The sequence below is a fragment of the Rhamphochromis longiceps genome, linkage group LG1 (genome assembly GCF_057381845.1).
Source record: "Rhamphochromis longiceps isolate RC_006_pf linkage group LG1, R_longiceps_female_GT1.1, whole genome shotgun sequence".
NCBI lineage: Eukaryota > Metazoa > Chordata > Actinopteri > Cichliformes > Cichlidae > Rhamphochromis > Rhamphochromis longiceps.
In genome coordinates this window covers 30,625,754-30,640,200 of record NC_140557.1, presented here as the reverse complement: position 1 = coordinate 30,640,200, position 14,447 = coordinate 30,625,754, and the positions used below count along the sequence as shown (strand labels likewise).

At 38.3% G+C, this 14,447-nt stretch overlaps 1 protein-coding gene across 1 annotated transcript in view; it reads left to right on the top strand.

Annotated features, from left to right (window-relative positions):
* Positions 1 to 14,447, top strand: part of glceb (glucuronic acid epimerase b) — a 62,926-nt gene that overhangs the window by 20,967 nt on the left and 27,512 nt on the right. The window contains exon 2 of the mRNA XM_085405697.1: positions 5,515 to 5,621. The gene's annotated coding sequence lies outside the window, so the exon portion shown is untranslated. The remainder of the gene's footprint in view (positions 1 to 5,514; positions 5,622 to 14,447) is intronic.

The window sequence follows — 14,447 nt, the reverse complement described above, 5'->3', positions numbered from 1 at the left end:
CCACGACTGAATGCAAAAAGCATCTCAGAGTGTAGGTGTATTTAAAGGGTAAGTACCTCATGACGCTCCAAGGGAAATCTAGAAGTATGGAGTTTTTTTAGGGGGGGGATTCACAAATGGAAAATTGTTTCTGCATGAGAAAAGGGAGAGAGCAAACAGTGGAGAACAGCTGCACCCAATCTGGGAATAAGCTGGTGCAACAAAGCTGCATTTCTTTACAAGCACAAAAAAGGGAGTGACACAGCCCATAAATATATGCAAAGCAGCACTAAATAACACCACATTTTACTATCTATATCCCTAAACACTTGTGACAACCACAACGCATCTCTCAGCATGTGACGAAGGCCTTCTGAAACCCTCTTTGTTTGCTAAATCCAGTATGAAAATTACCCTAATGTTTTGAGAGTTGGGAGAGGTTGGCATGGGACTGGTGCTTTGGGAGAATGCAGCTAACATGGTGGCTAGCATGGGCCTCCAGGATTGTATAGAAAAGCCCTAAAAGTAACGATTTTTGTCTTTTTTTGTTGAGGTTTGCTCTATGCAGATTTAGTTATTCATTCATTTATTTATTCATTTTTCAATTTTCACAGCAGCTACAAGTAAAATCATTCTCTTCTGTTATAGCAGACCATATAAGGATGTACACAGTCCTATTTTTCTCAGTTATCTTTTCAAGGAGTGTTTTGTATATAACAGGTTATTGTGTAAATTTGCCTGAAAAGAGAAGCTTTTGACTCCGGTCCAACCAGAGATTAAATCATCTGCAGTATTGCAGAGTGGTTCAGACTATTATTTATTTTTGGGATATAGATTCGTCTCCCAAGCAATTCATTTAGATTATACTATGCAGACTATTTTTATCCAGTGACCTTGGAACCAGCTCATACTGATTTTATTTAATTATTTTTTTTAACTGTGCGTCAGAATACTTCAGACTTGTGTGTGTTTGTGTGTATGTGTGGGCAGAATGGAGTAGATTATTTGTATGATAAGCAATCGCGTTTAATCAGTTCGCTCTCCAGCTCTGCAAGCAGAAATCTCAGCTAATTGAGCGCTTCACTTTGCAGACGCAGAATTCTTGGAAATTGCTCTGGGCATCAGATGGTCAATGATAGCTGGCTTCATGGTGGCATCCGTGGTGCGATCATTCAATGTTTGGCCAGCCATTGACTCCCCAAAGAAAATGAATGTATTTATGAATGCCCAACAGATGGGTCTCCATCTCTCTCTCTTTCTTTTTTTTCTTTTTCACCCTCACAAGTCATGATAGATGGCTGCATGTGTGGTGGCGCCAGCAAATGAGTAGCGACTTGAGTAATTAATGGCCCAATATCATTCTCAGTCAAACTATCATAAAAGAAATATCCTCAGGATAATGTTCAAAATGTATTCACAGGAGACAGCCATAAAGTTGATGTCCGTGATTCATATGCAAGGTGTCAGCCCCTTGCTTAGGAGAGGTCGATTGAATGGGTCAGTATGTAAAGGCTGTTAAAACGGTGTCAGCACAGAGCAAAGCTGGGACATGCTAAACCGCCTTAAAGAGGAGTTGGAGTGCTGCTCAGCTTCCTCTGCTCTTGATTACACATCCTTAAGAGATTATATATATTTTTAGAACTCATACTGATTGAGCGTTTAACTTCTTAGAATTTCAAATATTGGTGTTTCTTGAAAAATATCTGTCCCTCCTTCAGTCTGTTCTCTTACACAGTATAAACTCATTCATCAAGTCCTTCAAAGCCTGTTTTATAAGATCTGTGCATACACAGGATTTCCCCTAGGAAATCGGTCACTAGTGTTAGTATTCAATCACCCCCTGAGCCCAAACAGACAGATCTAGAGTATTTAATCTCTCAGTGTAGTAGTCACCTCACTCAGTTGTTAAATACATGACCTTTACTGTTGATGCAGTGCAACAGATCATTTTCCTTGAAGCTCAGTATCCTTCATATTATGTTTTAATTAATTTCATCTGATATACGTGGATTTTTTTTTCCTCCAGCCAAGCCTTTTTTGCCACAATCATAAACCATCTGAGAAGGACAGATAAGGTTTATACACTCTCAAAACACCACTAAAGGCACCTCTGAGCTCAAGTTTACACTGTGCTTTTTAGGGCTGAACGATTATGGAAAATAATCTAATTGCGATTTTTTTGCCCCAATATTGCGATTGCGATGCGATTATTTTTTAAGGTCTTTGTCTTCTGTATTATTAAACAAAGACAAGCAATACATCATATAGTATGGCCAATACTATATTACATTAATTTTAAACTGTTCTTTCCTGGAAGACAGACCTCTGTTATGATGACATGAGGTGATGCATGAATTGATGACTGACATTTTTATTTAACTTCTTCAATCACAACAGTATATTTGAACATACACAATAGTTTATTTTTAGCTTACAAACATCTGAGCATAAAGTGCTGACAAGGAACCCTGGTGTAAACATTAAAATGAAAGTCAGTACAATGTGCAGATTGCAGAAATATACATAAACAAAATCAGTGGCTTTACCACACTCAGTTTTTCGACATCTGTGAACTACTAGACAGTCATTCAATTAAAAAATAATATTAAATAAATAAAACTAATAAATAAAAAATACACACATCTTACTGATCTCTGCAGTCAGTAACATTACACATAAAGTGCAAACATAATAGCAATTGTATAAACACACACACAAACACGCCTTTAAAATTTAAAGGCGTGAAATTGGACGGTCTAGCCTTCTGATTAGCGTCACCGCTGTCTCGGTGGAGTTTATTAAACTCGGCCGTCTGCTTCTTGCTATCTAAAATATAACCAGACACTGGTGTAAATTCTCGACTGTCTCATACTTCTGTTTAATAAGTTTTCTGTTTGACGTTTAGTCAGCTGTGTGAAAACCAAGGAGGAACCCACCCGGGGGATTAATAAAGTTTTATTTTATCTAATCTAATAACTTTAATCTCAGCCAAACCGATTTACTCACGAACAAACAAAACACTGAAAAAAGCCCAACAATAACATTTTTAGGTTGTCTAAGTGACTTATATATTACGTTTAACCCGAGCAGCGAAACTCCGCGGTGATCTGAAAATGATGTGCCGGGAGTTGTGCCGTTCTCGGCCGCATCAGTAACCCTCGAGCTCCCGGCTAGCTGTCGAGCTGGTGGGTAGCAGACGCCTCTGAAAACGTCGAAGCACTTTTGCAAATATGGGATATCTTGATAAACCGAGCAGATATTTGATGTTTACACAACTACTTTCTCGCCTGAAAATATGTTAAAAGTTTATTTTGTGACCCAGAAAGATTAGTATGAGTAATTTTAAAACTTAGTAGCGGCCGCCATTGCTGGAAACTGGAGTTTGGCTGGGCCGCGCTATGAATTCTGGGATATGGTAGTAATTTGGACAGCCTTCGGCGCGTCGCTGTGACGTAATCGGTCTACAAATGCGGCCTCAGGAGGATGCAGCCCATGAATTTGGACATGTCCAGAGTATAATCGCAGCCTTTGCGGTTAGAAAATTGCACTTGATCATGTCGCGATATTATCGCAAATGCGATATATCGTTCAGCCCTAGTGCTTTTGGTTCCATTTGATGCTTGAAACGTGTTTGTTTGTGGGTTTGTTTTATTTTTTATTTTTTAAGAAACTGGTTATCCACTTTGGACAGAAGGGTTGCGGAGAAGAGATGGGGAAACATAATGGCACCTTCACAGTCATCTTGAAGCATTTAGTACAAGCGCGTGTGTGCGGTTGTCCGTGTGGGTTACAGTGCATGTGCACTAGGCCAGCTACAAAGATGCTTATTCAAGCAAAGCAACATTTTATCCAGATGTTCAGAGAGAGGTGTGTAGAATGAAATGCTGGCATGGCTGTTGCAGGATTCGCTCTGGGAAAAATGAGCTGCTCCAGGCTGATGTTTACTCTCATTTCTTACCATCTGCCTGCAGCACACCTGCCTCTAAAAACATCAGTATCCTCATAAAATAGCCAGAGAATATTGATTAAGACTGATGATATTTCTGTCTCCTTTTCACTCAGGCTTGGTAGCAGTATGCTTTCTTTCAAATAAAAGGCCACAAACACGCATGTCCTGTCCTCCTTTAAAGAATCAAGAGTGTCATTGAAATACTTCATTAACGTATTTTCTTTTGTTTCTTAGCCAGGATACATCTTTTATGGCAACTTGTTATAGACCAGCTGTATGAATAGACAGAATTGTGGCAACACAGGTCATCAGCATACTCGACGATGAAAGCTAAAGAGGAAAAAAGCAAAAATATACTTGCACTAGAGTGGTAGCCATCAGATAGTTTTGCTTAAAATGTTCCCGACTGAGTGATCTAGAAGGATCTACGTAGATACCTCAACATCACTGGGACAATTTTACTCTTGTGTAACTGGATACCATTATATTTTAAAATATTGTAATTATTGTTGATTTGCCAGTTTCAAATTGTTAGTGGCCTTGTCGTTCTGTGTCTGTCACATTGCAGTTGGCCGTGCACTGACAGAATGAAGCTCTGCTGGTTTAATTTCTTCGATATCTAATTTAATTGCTCTGTCAATAAGCACTTTTCATAAAAAAGATCAATATATTCTCTTTGACGTAGCGATTTAGTACCTTCTTTAATTTAATAGCTTGCCACTGCAGCAGCTAGAAATAAACTAGTAAGATTAATTGCAGAGTGAAGTATCCATGTAACTGCATATTTGGACTGATAGATTGGCGTACATTAGTGACCCTGCAATAGCTGCAATTACAAATATGCATCGGTTTTCTTATCGTAATTTATTGTGCATCTGTGTTTGTAGCATTGATTTAAAGTTATAATTTGCCACATTGAGGGAAAAAAAAAAAAAGATACACTGGCTAATTTTGCTGCTCTGTGAAAAGGTGGTATTGAAAAGCCGCTTAGGAGCAATCAGTCATAATTTACCCCAGGAAGCGTTTAGCCAGTTAAAGGATTTCATTTGAGCGATGTAGAGCCTGCTTAAACCAGTGCACAGGAGGAATTCATTCTTCTCTACTATCAGCTAATGCTAACTGAACCTTTCCCATTCACATGTGAGTATTTTTACCTGTCTGAAGTGGGCTTGTAACCAACAGCTGCCTAGTGCATTTCACTTGGTGCATTTTTTGCTTTCATGTGACCCTCAATAGCAATAACAGATTTTGGGAAATGAATTTCAAAAAAAATGTTTGAGTAACAAGGTCTGCTTATGAGGCTGTGGGGTTTTTTGTGGCTACATTAATGAAAAATGATTAGAATTGAGTGAAGAGCTCAGTTCAAATAAAAGCAATTCAGTTATATTAAAAAAAGCAGTACATCCCATGAAATCTGTCAGCTTGCATTTAACATGTAAAAAAGATGTTTTTTGTGGAGTATTTATCTTTTACACACCTACACATACATTGTCCTCATCATGCACGCAAAATAAAAAAATATGAGTTCACCTTTGAGAAACAATAGTGACTTTTCATGTTTTGTGTCTCCTTTGTTGGTGTTACAGATACTGCAGACAGAAAGTACCAGAAGAGCGAGCCGGGACAGGACGCTGGGTGAAGTGTGACAGGATGTTCAGCCAGTTGTTTATCTCTTTCTAAATGAATAGAAGAGGTTAGTATCACTGTCCTTACAGACGTCACCGTCAAGATTTAGAGTGAGACAGTTATATTTGTGGTCCAGGAAGCACGGACGGGGGAGAGATTGTTCTTTAAATGACATTTTGTGTAAATATTTGGTTCATGCACGCTCCTTGACTGTGACAAGTTTTAACATTGTCGATATTAAAAAAATAAATAAATAATGAAATTAACCAACACACTTGATGTGCACTAAAACCTCTTCCACATGCAGATTGGTGCTTAACTGCATTACATGGGCAAATTAAATCTGCTCTTATATCCACTGTGAAAAATGGCCTGGTCTCGCTTGTATGATGAAATTATTAGGCATATCTGTTACAAGTCCCTTTAAGCGCTGCATTTCTCTTCTGAAACATTTTTGATAGCATGGGGAAAGACGGAGCTCTTGGAACTAACTGTTCATTTGCTTGCGTAACAGGTAATTGTGCATCTGTGTGAGGATAAAGTGCTGGCCTTGAGATACTGAAACACACCCCCATGCAGCCCTGTTTTAAGTGCTAGATAATCGCACAGCATTTCAATCCACGGCTGATGTTTAAGGCTGTAACTTATATCACATTGTAGTGCTGCGTAAGATGTTTTTGTATGCTTTTGAACTTTAAACCAGTTATGCAGTGTTTCTCTTTAGAGATTGAATTATTCTCTTTAGAGTAACACTAAATAAATAATTGATTCAGTACATGGTGTCCATTTAAATCAGTTATTTAAGGAAGTACTGAGAGACCTACATGAAACACTTACATGAAGAACATCTTGTAATATAGTTGCACATATTCTCACAGCCACATGCTAACATGTCATTAGCATGGAAGTATTCTATGAGTGAAGGCACGAAGTTCGACAAAGTAAACGGCACGTGAACACCACAAAACAGTTCACAACAACAAATCTGTCCAGACAGTTAAATCACCCTCACCCAGCTAAAGCAAACTAAAAAAGGCAAAGTGGGCAACGCTAAAGCTAGCCAGCAGCCTCGGTATGAGCAAGGAATCAAAGTGGTTACAAGGGAAATAATGGAGATGAGTAAAAAAAGGCAAAGGGTCGGTGTCTTGTTATCTGGTGTTATAGTTATAAACATGCTGGAAGGTTATGTGAGTAACACACATTTGTGTAATTACATACATTTCTTGCACCTGCTTTTGCTTGGTAAGCTAAAATATGTTATATGATATTTTAGGGCTGGGCGGTATAATTTGAAGCATGTGCTGTAATGATCTATATTGCGATATATTCTTTTCTTCTGTATATAGATAGAGTATAGAATGCCATTTTAAGAACATTTATTGTGCAAACGTTTTTTTTGTTTGTTTGTTTTTTAATTATAAAACTTTTAAAATGATTTTTAAGATGTAATAGATCTTTTTCCAAACAATGTAACACAAAATTCTTAAATAACAAATAAAAATGAAGATAAATGCGCAAAAATCTTTGAATAAAAAATACATGTAGAATATCAGTAGAACACTAAATTCTAAGTTGTTTAAAATAAAATGTGCCTTTGGAAAAGATCAGTCTGCCGGTGTGTAGGGCCACCTTTTTTTCTTTCCACTTGACTGACTGGGCGTTTGAGGAGAGCGCAGTTTTTGGCTTTTCTCATATTCCAGAACGTGCTTCGTCTCTTCACTATTACTGTCACCCGGCATAATTTGCAGATGATATTTTTCTGCTTAACATCAAACTGCTTAAACCCAAACCCAGGTGCATGTGACCGACGTTCTTCTTCATGGGCACCTCCTCCTCCTCCCCACGTGTAAGCTCCATGCTTGCAGCGATTGCGATGATTTTGACCAGGCACAGTTTGATAGCAGCGGTATAGTAAAAATCTCTACCGTTGGCCAAATTCATATCATTTCTACTCTATACCGTTTATACCACCCAATTCTATGATATTTGTGCCTTTTTCCAGGAGCAGAGCGCTTTATATTTGTTTCAACAAGAGCCAATCCTGTTAATTATAGCAGTTTTAGGGAATATTTAAAGTTTAATTTATTGTTTTGTTATTATTAATAATATTGTTATGAAAATAAAATGTTGCATTGAAGAAAAGTAGTAGTTATAAATAGGGATGGGTACCGGTTCTGACATAAACGGTAGTAACCAGACCGAAAAGCAGCGCACATTTCGGTGCTTTATTTCGGTGCTTTTTTTTCCTGAGCTGTGATACACTTTAGATTCTAGCCAATCATTTTACGTTTCCGAGGATAGTAGGCGGGGCCAGGTACATACGTTCTGTTAGAGCAGAGCTACAGATTAAAAATGTCCAAGGCGAAGCGGTCAAAAGTCTGGCTGTACTTCATAGCAAAATATGCAAACTCAGCAGCCTGCAACAAGTGCTTTAAGCTGATACTGTGATACTGTCAAAGGAGGTAACACCTCAAATCCGATGAAACACCTGGCGACGCATAGCGTTTTTTTTAAAAGCCCAGAAATGCGCCGTATTTGATAGCTTGCTGCGAGACCTCTACTGCGGGTGGGTTGCCTGTTATGCAACATCCCCCAAAAACACGAAGAGGACAGTCCTGGCCCCTAGCCCTGCCAGTGTAGCAGAAATGATGACGGATGATGGCAGCAGCAGCCGTTCTTCTCTGCATGAGTAGCTAATTTACGTTGAGTAGGCTAACCACGTTATTACATTAATGCATGTAAGGTGAACTAGCAAACATCATCATAGCTACATGCGGCTGTCCTCTTGTTTGATGGCAGATACTCCCTTCACCCTGGCTAAAAAGGCTAAAATGACCAAAGAAAAAGTGGAAAACAGTTAAACATGAGAGGTTTAGGACAAAGTTTGTGTTTTTTCCATTGTTTAAGCACTGCTTCCAGCCAAGAGTGATACCATATATGCCCCATAGCTGCAGAAAAGGCTAACATTGTTATATTTTTACAAAAAACAGCTGAACATGAGAGGTTTTTGGACCAATTTTGTGTTCTCCATTCTTTAAGCACCGGTTTGAGCACCGTTTGAGCACCGGCACCGTTTCAAAAGTACCGATTTGGCACCGGTATCGGATAAAACCTAAACGATACCCATCCCTAGTTATAAATCAGTAACAGAACAGAAGAGAAAAAGTAAAACAGAAGTAGATTTTTTTGTTTTTGTGTGCTGGTAATTATAGTTCTGAGAAAAGAAAATGACAGTTGGCGATCAGCAGGTCACACTTCAATCAGTGCATCTCTTCTTAATATAAGACATACAATGCCATTTCTGCCCATCACTGCTGTCAAGTTATTTGTTCCTCGAAGAAGAAGACCATTAAATAACAGGATAAAATTACAGAAATAAATGATTTATTTATTTTTTTAAATGCTGGCGATGATTTATTTTTTACTTTGAGTTGAAATTACTTGACCCCAATAATCTGCTACAACTGTACACCATAGGTTAGACTTCATTCCCTTATTTTAGATCCCTTTGCTTCTCTGTGTTTAGTAAACCTGCATTTGTTTCTATGGTATTGTAGCACCAGGCATGACCCTGTATTTTTCTCGTCTCCCCTCCATTTGATTGAGAGTTGGCTAAAAATCTCAGCAGACCTTAGTTATAAGCTTTTTAGTAATGACCTGCTTAATCCGCCAAGCAGAGATTAAACACACAGGCGCATTAACTTCAAAGCAGTGCACTCACTTTTCCGCTGCCTCCAAACAAAACGGAATAATTTTGCGTGATGAGGGTTTCAAGGTTTCTCATGTCTGTTTAGAACTGATAGCTGCGATCTACTATTACTGAGTATTTGAAGCGACAGTGATAGGCATACCTTTTCTGGACAGATATTGATATAGGTTTAGGTGAAATGAAGTGTTGTACTCAAGTGACTTCATACTTCTACTTCCTTAACCTCCTAAGAGCCGAACTCTTCCACAGCATGCATTTTAAATTTCTCTTTGATATTTGGACAATATTGGGGCCAGATGAATGTAAAAACAAAGAATTACCAGATTTTTTTTTTCACCTTATTTTTGTTTTTAATAAAAATAAGAGCCACATATGAGGATATTCATTTAAAATTTTGATAGAACAGTAGCAGTATAATGTCCTCGTAAGTGGATATCAGGTCCTTGTAGAGCAAAATTGAGTATTTTGGTCTAAATAACCCAAAATGTGATGTCCACATATATGGACGCCAGGTCCTAGGAGGTTAAATATTGTTGTTCTTGGTAACGAAAAAAAAATACTCTCTTTAAATCAAGCTGTAGACTGTATGTAAAGATGAGTCTGAGCTTGAGGCTTGAGGATTTCACCAACCGTCTGGGGTCACCATGAAAGCTACCCGGGTATTCTCACGTGGATGCAGTCTGACATAACAAAGACTTTGCACTAGGGAGTTGGCATGTTAAAGGCTGTTTAATGTCTGATCCGACTAAGTCAGTCATTTGGATTGTCTCATGCCCCTTTACGTTTGTGGTAGCATGATGAGTGCTTTGACCTTGTATAAGTTTAATAGGGGTGGGGGAAAAAATCGATACTGTGTAGTATCGTGATATTTTGTTTGCTAATAATGTATCGATACAGGGACAGCAGAAATCGATATTTTGTTACAAAAAAGGTTTTTGTGCTCAGAGCATGTTGATCCTTTTTTCTGAGGAAGAATCCTGACATTCCTTCACTGTCCAAATGTGTTTAACTTTTTTTTGGCAGCAATAAACATGACAGTTTACTTATTTTACTTTAAGACATGTTTTATTTTAATTTTAAAACTTTTTTTTATTTAATGTAAATTTATATTTTGTTTTAATTTACTTTCAAATTCTTCAGTTGCTGAATGGGCTGCATAGTTTTCATAAATTGCATAGTTCAGAACAGCTATAATTGTACCAGATGGTTGCATTCAGTTAAGTTGGACTAGACTGTAAAACAAACCGTTCAGTTTGTCAACAATAAAACTGACTGAAATGAGAGAAAGACTGAGTGCGAGACTTTGATATTAGATAAAATGAATATTGATAAAGTTTAACTTTATGTACAGAATCTGAATATTGCAAAATATTTTTTTTAAAATTGCAATAATATCGTATCGTGGGTTAAGTATTGTGATAATATCGTATCGTGGGATGTATGGTGATTCCCACCTCTAAAGTTTAACCTGTCTTAAATATACAATTGATTACATTGCTGAGAGAGTATTTACATATCTTGATGACAGATTGTTTTATGTTTGCATGCAAAATCAATTATACATTATAATATTCTGAGGATTATAGGAGTATAGACTGTGCCTCATATAACGGGTGATACACGCAGTTCTGCTGCATGCTCAGCGGTTCATGGATAAAGATGTAAGTTGTTTATTTTTCCTGTCAGTTGTTGCCTTGAATTGTTCTGTTGCCTACGCTATCATAATCAGGCTTAAAAACACATCCAGAGTGTACACACACACATACACAAACTCCATCACATCTCTGCAGGAGCTAACATGCCTCAGAGCTTCAGCATAAGCTGATAATTTACAGGCAGTCTCAAACCCCTGCCTTACTTTACCCCTGGAGGAAGGCTGTGAAATGCCAGGAGTTTAGTTGAGGCTACAAAAACCTGCACCTCACGCATTCTGGGCTTCTGCTCCAACAGCTCCCCAAGGATATCTCATGAGCACTCAAGCTTTTATTGCTGTGATGACTGCTTGTGACTGTTACCCCTGGAGCTGGAGAAGAAAAACAACTCCATTCACCCATCTGTAAGCCCAACGCCACAACAGTTTTCACTCGGTATAAATGTTGTACATTCTGCACTGGAGACCTGGACCGAGATTTGTAGTTAGTTTAAATTGAAGTCCCCATTCAAGAGATGTGATTTTTATGGGGATTTTTAAGGTAGATTTTCAAGCCTCTGATCTGCATTAGCAGCAGAGAATCTGTGTGTTGTTAGACATACGAGTGCCCTGTGACCCCAGGGACTCGTGACTGTGAATTTGCTAGACCTGTGTGTTTGTGAAGCAGATGTTTTCTCAGCCGACTACAGTGACGACTGTCAGCAGTATCATTTAGGAGTTTTCAGTTGGGTGTAAAGTCAGATGTGATTTACCAGCAGCTTTTTGATTTTACATGTAGTTGCATATACAGTGGCTTTTTATAATATTCTGGTAATTAACAATAACAACTGAATAATATTAATTATACCTGTCAACGTGTGGGTTGTCAGTCTTTGACTCTGTTTGAAAAAAAAAATAGGAAAGAGTGAAAAAACACCAGTAGCCAATGATTGTATCAGAGACTTCTGTAAGGTTTCTTGAGGTTTTGTGGCACCAACAGAAAACTCCAATCTTTGCAAGTTAAAAAATAAAAGTGCCAATGCCTGACACTGGAAAAAGCCGGCGTGTTTGACACATCTGTCAGAAAAAGACGAAAAGGATTCAGTTAATTATATTCTTGCACTCAAGTGCAGAGAGTTGCATCTGTGCAGATTCACTGCTCAGTCTCTACCACACGTTTGCTCACATTTGTATTGCAGGGGGCTGTCGGTACATTAATTGGGTGCTGTGTTTGTGATTCCAGCATTCTTCTAGTCATGTCGAGTGAAGGGAAAATTACTTTGTAAAACTACAGGTTTTGTTCTTGGTCTTGTTGGAATGAAGGATACAGATTGACATGAGAGTTGATGTGGGCAAAAATACAAAACATAATTTCAAAAACAATTTACTGTTGTAAGTTCCTAGTGCCATCGTATTATACTATAGAATATAGAAGAAAAGCCTTCACCTGTACCTACAGTCGCTTCTCATTTTCCATAACCAGAACACTGGGATCCTGTAAGCTGAAAAGCTGCTTTTGTTTTGCAGTGGCTTTCTCCCTAATCTGTCAGGCATGGAAGACTTTTATCCTCCAACAGGATTGTCTTTCACCTGCTGTCCAGCTATATGTGCCTGTTGTAAAGATATGTTTTAGTGTCGTGTACAGTGTAGTTTTCTTCCAGATCACAGCGGTACTGTCACCCAAGGGAGTGCATCTATGCAAAACCTCCGGAGCTTATCTGATAACCAGTGGATTACACAGATGTGTATCGTATAAACAAGTCCTCAGAACGGCTTTTGCTGATCTTCCACCTCCATGCCCTCCACTAAGTAACAAATGTGGATTTCTTAACCGTTTAATCTTAATATCTTTAAGGTAATGCTTAAATAAATAAACTCCATCAAATCGAATCACTGGAGTTCATAGTGCTGAATTCACTCAGCTGTCCCCCGTCAATACCATACAACTACTGCCTGTTCTGCTGTGTCATAGCAGCCATTCATTTACATTAATTCATATGGAAGACATAAACACAAGTCTTTTCAATGATAATTTTAAAAAAACACTGCTGTCTTTTGTTTATTTGTTTTTTCTGATGAAAACAGATTGCTGATAGATAGAAGTGAATTTGGGTCAAAATACACCAGAGACAACGCAGCTAGTGTCTGCATAACGAAGTGTTGTTTTTGTCTTGTAATTAACATAGCGGCAGAGATGATTTGCAAAGAAGTTCATTTGTGGAAACGGAGTTGAGGGAACAATAAATCAAACTAATTTTTTTTGTGTCAACTTGGTTTACATACTGTAATACAGACAGTTCACATTTTTCATTTGGACGGTGTTTTCCAATAAATATAACGCTTCTTCTGACTAAGTGGGGATTCGGACAAAAAGCAGTCCTGTGTTCTGACACAAAGTAACAGATTCTTTGTTTAAAGATTAACTAGAAAAGCAAAAGGTAAACATTTGGTCTGTAAATTATGCGCTCATTTTATATTTCTGCCGTGATCGTGACAAAAGAAAAATCATGGTGACAACAGAGAAAACATATGGGCGTGTCTTACATAAGGTGTTTTGATGTGCTCAGGTAAGAGCATGCTTCAGAAGGTGCCCTGTTTCACCTGTTGTGAAAAGACAGATGCCCATTCTTAAAAACTGTTAACTTTCTGATTTAAACATGCTTGATGTTGCAAGTGCTACACCACTCTTTCACTGATAAAATTTCAACACTGTCTCATTTTTCTGCTTATATTTATTGCCAAGAATTTGATGGAAATTAAGTTTTACATTCTAAGGAGGGCATGCTTTCCAGTTTCTTAGAATAAACAGTTTTTAAGTCTCTCGGTTTTCTCCATCTCTGCTGTTATTTACAGTTTTTAGGGGTATTTTGGCTTTCTACAGCTAGTCCCAACCTTACAGAAACGTTGCAAATGCTTATTTGGGTGTAAGACGTGGCAGAGTGCGAAATCTCCTCAGACAGAACATTCATGGTTTGTGATCCGTAAACAAACCGCATCTTGTAATTTGCTCACCCGTGACATTAACCTCTCTTCCAGTGTGCCTACTGTTCTAGCGTGAAGATGTAAATTACGTTTGAGAAATGGGACATGCCTTTAGGTAAACCAAGTGAGCAAGAGGTTTTAGGATACTCCTCATGCTGCCACACTTAAAGCCCATGTATATCCACCTTTAGCCCAAGCCTCAACGCTAGCAACGAATCACTATAAAAAGAGCCTTTTATTTATAGTTGGAATCCTTGACAGGGCTGTTTCTACTTATCTTTCAGGGTGCAGTCCCCAGTCTTTCCGCCTCACATTTTCAACATTGTCAGAGCTCCCATCAGCCTCATCTTTTATCATTGTACCGCGCTGTCATTTCTCTAAATATCAGTGATGGTTTTTAACGTGTGGCAGTAAGTAACCAGCTGCAGAGATGCACCAAAGTCTTTTCTTTCTCATAAAATCCAGCTGAAAACTTTTTCCATCCAGTAATGGAGAAAATACTCCCCCCTGTCGTGCACGGAGCCGCAGCTTCATCTGCTACAGCATGCGTTCCTTCTGTGTTTGTATTTCAA